The sequence below is a fragment of the Oryctolagus cuniculus genome, chromosome 7 (genome assembly GCF_051225735.1).
Source record: "Oryctolagus cuniculus isolate XC-2025 breed Fujian yellow rabbit chromosome 7, ASM5122573v1, whole genome shotgun sequence".
In the NCBI taxonomy this organism is placed as follows: Eukaryota; Metazoa; Chordata; class Mammalia; order Lagomorpha; family Leporidae; genus Oryctolagus; species Oryctolagus cuniculus.
This window is the reverse complement of record NC_142873.1, coordinates 24,782,292-24,788,673: the sequence shown is the minus strand read 5'-3', so window position 1 is coordinate 24,788,673 and position 6,382 is coordinate 24,782,292. Positions and strand designations below refer to the sequence as shown.

At 39.2% G+C, this 6,382-nt stretch overlaps 1 pseudogene; it reads left to right on the top strand.

Moving 5' to 3' along the window:
• Positions 1 to 6,038: 6,038 nt before the first annotated feature.
• Positions 6,039 to 6,106, top strand: LOC138850759 (U6 spliceosomal RNA; annotated as a pseudogene).
• The last annotated feature ends 276 nt before the right edge of the window (positions 6,107 to 6,382 follow it).

Below are 6,382 nucleotides of genomic sequence, written 5' to 3'. Positions count from 1 at the left end.
GGAAACCAGCTGTTTCTGGATTCATAGACCCCTCCTAGCTGACTGACTGTGGAATTCTGATTGTATTCACCTGAAAAGAGAGAACATTTATAAGTATATTGGGACTGTGGAACGTGTCATTTACTAATCATATGTTAGACTGAATCATAGACCAAATATAGGGAAGAAATCCTATGCATGTAAACCATGTGGGAAGTCATTCAGTATTAAATTCTGCCACACCCTCCATCACAGCACTCATATTGTGGAAAACCCTCATGTGTGTAATGATTGTGGAGAAACCACTCACCAGAAGTCAGATCTCATTAGACATCAGAGAATTCACACAGGGTTGAAATCTTACAAATGTAATGACTGTGGGAAGTTCTTTGGCCAGGAGAAACACCTCATAAAACATCAGAGAATTCACACAGGGGAGAAACCTTATGAATGCAATGACTGTGGAAAATCCTTTGGCCAGAAGGCAAACCTCATAAATCATCAGAGAATTCACAGAGGGGAGAAACCTTATGAATGCAATCATTGTGCAAAAGCCTTTGCTGAGAAATCAAAGCTCACAAAGCATCAGACAATTTGTACTGGGGGAAACCTTATGATTGCAACGACTGTGGAAAAACCTTTGCTGAGAAGTCAAACCTCAGAAAGTATCAGAGCCTTCACACCATGGAGAAAGCTTATAAATGAAATGACTATGGAAAAGCCTTTGGTTCCATCCTTGCGTACCAAGGATAAATCCCACTTGGTCTGGGTGGATGATCTTTCTGATGCATTGTTGGATTCAACTGGCAAGAATTCTGTTGCAGATCTTTGCATGTATGTTCATCAGGGAAATTGGTCTATAATTACTTTCTTTGTTGCACTTTTTTCAGGTTTAGGAATGAAGGTGATGCTGGCTTCATAGAAAGAATTGGGGAGAATCGCCTCTCTCTCAATTGTTTTGAATAACTTGAGAATAATTGCAGTTAGTGCTTTAAATGTCTGTTAGAATTCAGCAGTGAAGCCATCCAGTCCTGGGATTTTCTTGGCAGTGAGGGTCTTTATTACTGATATCATTTCCATCCAGTTATGTGTGTGTTTAGGTTTTCTATATCTTTGTTGCTCAATTTAGGTAGGTTTTATGGATGGAAGGATGGTGGAAAGCCTCTTTGCTGTACTTCATAACTCATAAGATATCAGAGTATCCACACAGGGAATTTTCTACTTGACCTTTTTGTGCAATTTATATCTCATGAAATATTAGAGAATTCACCAAGGGGAGAAATGCATGAATGTAATACATGTGAATAAGCCTTTGTGGTGCAAATCAGACCTCATCAAACATAAAAGAATTCTCATGGGGAGCAATTTTATGAATGTGATGACTCAGAGCATTTTACCATAATTCAGTCCTCATTGTACATCATCAAATTCATATAGGGAAAAACTCCTTTGAAAGTAAAATCCCTTTAATTAAAAGCCATACCTCATAAGACAACAGGGAATTCACGTGGGAGAGAAACCTTATAGGTGTAATGAGTGTTGGAAAGCTCTGCCCAAATCTCTCCTTATATCAGAATGCACAACATATATATCTAATGAATGAAATAAATGTGAGAAAGTCATTTCACATAGGTAATGCCTCATAATCCATCATGGAATTTGAACAAGGGAGAGACCTTAACAATATAATGAATGTGGAAGAGCTTTTCTCCAAAATTCATGTAAGTATTGTGACAAAACCTTTTGCTGGAAATCACATCCTATCCAACAGAGACTCATGTAAAGGAGAAAGCTTATCAATATTATTAGAGTCAGAAGTCAATGTTACATCAGAAAATTGACACAGGTGGTTTCTTAGGAGTATAATGATTGTGTAAAAACATTTTCTTTATTTCAGGCTTGTATAGATACAGAATTCATAAAAGGTGATAGTCTTTGCATGCTGTAAATATGATAAAACCTTTAGCCAGAAATTAGACATCAACAGACTTCAGAGAATTCATAAGGAACAAAAGTCCATGCAATGAATTTTGAAAATGTATTTCTGCTATAAATCAGTCTTCAATTCCCATGAATAGACTCACAAATGAGAAAACATGCATGCATAGAAAAGTTTTGTACCATAAATTATCTCTGGATGGTAAACTAATAACTCACACCAAAGAAAAATCATGAGTGTAATGGAATTGGGAAACCTTTTGCTATAAGGCAGATTTCCAGAAAGCTTAGCAAGATTACAGAAAAGTCTCTGAAAATGTAACATGTCTGAAAGATTTGTTGGCATCACAAAGTGCAGGATAGCTCAAGTGCATGTGTTTTTGTGCCTGGCATCCAAATTGATATCTCTTTTTCTTTGATGAATTCCTTGTTTATTTATTTAGCAGATTTAGAGACAAAGGATTCTAGTCCATTGATTTACTACTATATGCCCACAATTGCCATGGTAAGGTCTATGGCAAAAACTGAGTGCTGAGGGCTGTGAATCTGATTCATCACTGATAACATTGAAGACATTGGTTCCTGGTTCTTATGCTGCTATGCATGGAAATGTTTCTCTAATTTCATTTTCAAATAGTTCATTGTTAATATAAAGAAATGCTTCTAATTTTTACAATTTCATTGAAATAATTTGTGATTAATGTGTACTAGTCATGCATTATTACAGGGTTAGTGCAATATTTGCACACATTTATGCAGTAAAAACTGATCAAGCTAAGCAACTATAGTTTTATTAATTTTTTAAAGATTTATTTATTTGAAAGACAGAGTTACAGAGAGAAGTAGCAGCAGAGAGAGAGAGAGAGAGGTCTTCCTCTGCTGGTTCACTCCCCAGATGGCCGCAATGGCTGGAGCTCTGCCAATCTGATGCCAGGAACCAGGAGCTTCTTCCAGATCTCCCACTTGGGTGCAGGGACCCAAGGACTTGGGCCATCTTCTACTGCTTTCCCAGGCCATAGCAGAGAGTTGTATCAGAAGAGGAGCAGCCAGGACTAGAACTGGTACCCACAGGGGATGCTGGTGCTTCAGGCCAGGGCGTTAGCCCACTGTGCCACAATGCTGGCCCCCAAGCAACTACAGTTTCTAATTCTTCTCCATGATTTGAGACTACCAGCTCCTCTCCTTCAGTTCTTTACACAGAACCTAATATGGTTGAATGTAGTCATCTCATTATATTATGGAACACCAGAAGTTCTTTCTGCCTCTTTGTATTTTGATACCTATTATCCAATCCCCCTCTATCCCTAGCTGCTTCCCTTCTCAGCCTCTAGTAATCACAGTTCTGTATTCAGATCCATTATTTTCTTTCACTTCCACATGTGACAAGGACCAGGTGACATTTGTGTTCCTGCTTCTGGCTTATTTCAATTAATTTAATAATATTTTGTTCTTTTTTTGTATCTAAATGAAATTGTCCTGTCCATTTTTTTCACTGATGGACAGCTAGATTGGTTTCAAATCCTGGCTGCAATGAACTGTGTTATAGTGGCTGTGTTATGGGAAAATTGCTGTATCTTTGATATGCTCTCCTCCTTTCATTCTAATAAAATTTCCTTATTCTATATAGCCAAGAGCAAGATAACTCTCAAATGGTAGGTCAATTTTTATCTTAGTTTAATTTTTGTTATTTATTTGAAAGAGTTACAATAGAGGTAGAGACACAGAGAGGTCCTCCATTAGCTGGTTCACTCTACAGATGACTACAAAGGCCAGAGTTATGCCATTCTGAAACCTGGAGACAGGAGCTTCCTCTGGGTCTCCCACATGGGTGCATGGGCCCAAGGACTTGGGCCATCTTCTACTGCTATCCCAGGAGATAGCAGAGAGCTGGATTGGAAGAAGAGCAGCTGGAAGTAGAACTGGCACCCAAATGGGATGCTGGCCCTTCAGGCCAGGGCTTTAACTCACTGCACAACAGCGCCGGCCCCAATTTTTATCCTTTTTAAGGAATGACCATACTGTTCTGCATAACATCTGTACTAACTTGTGTTTTCACCCACCATATATGACGGTTTTCTTTTCCCATGTGCTCTCTAGCATTTGTTATTTTTTACCAGTTTGGCATAAAAATGATATAGTACTGTTCATGTTTTTGTGTATTTTGAAATCAGTTAATTTGTTTATTAAATCTTTATTATTTGAAAGGTGGATTTAGAGAGAGAGGGAAAGACAGAGATAGCTTTCATCTGCGGGCTCACACCCCAGAGAGTTTCAACAGTTGAGCCTGGGGCATGCTGGAGTCAGGAGCTTCATCCAAGTCTCCCACATGAGTGGCAAGGACCTGAGTCCTTCGTCCATCTTCTGCTGGTTTCCCAGCTGTTTAGCAGTGAGCTAAATTGGAAGTGGAGATTCCTAAACTCAAAGTGGAACTCAGATGTTATGCTGGCCTCACAGATTGCAGCTTTCCCCTCTTGGCCACAATGCCAGCCCCTCGATCAATTTAATTCCTCAAAAATAGGTCAGTAATGTTGGCATCTATCTCATTTTGTGTTTTCTCTGTTATTATTCAACTTATTGATGTCTTATTTTTGTTCACATTATTCCTCTCAATTGGTCTACCTGAGGTGAGTAGGGCTGCTGTGTTGCTTAAATGCAGTGTATGCTTTAGATTACTCATTTACTGAGTGCATGTATTTCACATAGCACTTCACTGAAGTTCTACTATGTCCCAAATCCTCTTCTAGGCACAGAATTCAGACCACTTTTCTCTTAGGCCCAGATCTTGCCTTTAACATACTACTTGGAATTTAGTAGCTCATGAAATCTGCAGACTGCATAAATGAATGAATAGTTTGAGGGCTGTGCTTTTGTGCAGGAACTTCATAGGAGACTGAAGGAATAAAATAAATCAAAAGTATCCACAGTATATAGAATGTATACTATTTTACAAGTCACAGAGAAGAGGAAGAAGAAGGAAAGTAGTAAGACTAGAAAGTTTGTGGCAAGACTAACAGGTGCTGGTCAAGAACTTAATAAGCCCATTAGGAAAGCAGTAAGGTTTCTTTTTTTTTTTTTTTTTTGAGGAAAAGTTTTTATTTCTAGTGATGAAATTGGCTACAGAACATTATGAAAGTTTAAAAATACAAAGAGAAATTGTCTATAATTAGTAGATTCAAAATTTGACAATCAGTGAATATCATCATTAGTCATTACCAACAACAGTTATTGATTTGAAAGGCAGAGTGACAGGAAGAGGGAACCACTGTTTCACTCCCCAGACACTTGCAATAGCCAAATCTTGACCAAGCCAAAACCAGGAACTGGGAATTCATTCTGGATGTCCCATTTGGGTGCAGGGACCCAAGCACTTCTGCCATCCTCCATCTCCTCCCAGGGTGCACACTAGCAGAAACTTGCCTCAAAACAGAGAAGCTACCACTCAAGCCAGGCATTTGTATATGGGATGTGGGTGTGTGGTGGAATGAGAAGGCCATGTCAAGATGGCTGCTGGCAACAGAAACTGCCTGGCAACAGGCTGTGATTGGATGGCTTCAGAAACTGCCTGGCAACAGGTTGTTGCTGATTAGGGCATAGACAGCTCCTTGACCAAATTGGCTGCCTTGGCTATTTAAGCTGCTGTACCAACTGAAATAAACAAGTCTGGGGGCTGCTCCACTCTGGTGTGCTTTCACTGGACTCCCGGGGTCTGTGTGGTGACTCCACGCCTCTTGCCCCCACAACACTCCTCCTCTCAGAATGAATCCACCTCAACATGGGTGTACCTATTGGTGGGTTAACTCACTGCACCACAGCCCCCATCTATTAGTGATTAATTGTGTAAATACAGGTGTACAAAAAGCTGTTTTCTCTTGCAACCTAATTAGATAGCAAGCCCTCATAGATTAAAAAAAAAAAAGACAAAGTTATTTCTATGCCAAGGAAATTACTCTGTAGTCTTTCTCTTATAAACTACGTATTGCTGAACCTAGATAATTGTTCCTTTATTTAACAATGACATGAAAATGTCAGTTGAGTTGGTTTTCCTGAAGACTTTGTTTCTTGAATATTGGTGGCTAGCTGAGATAAATTCTTTTCATCTCTTTCTCGCTTCGGCAGCACATGTGCTCACTTTGGCAGCACATATACTAAAATTGGAACGATACAGAGAAGATTAGCATGCTGCTGCACAGTAAGGTTTCTTTACCTCCCTGTAGACTCTGCTTTCCAGAGGTGAACAGGGTCCTCTAAACCCACTTGCTGCACACACAAACACCTGAGCATTGTATTCTCCCACAGGTGTTGGAGACTGATATGGTATTCTGATTTATATTTACATAATGGCTAGTGACATCGGGCATATTCACATGTTTTGACCATTTACATTTCTTCTGAGAAATGTCTATTCAGATCCTTGCCTGTTTCTTCACTGTATTTTTTGCAGTTTTTCCAATTCATGTAAATGTTC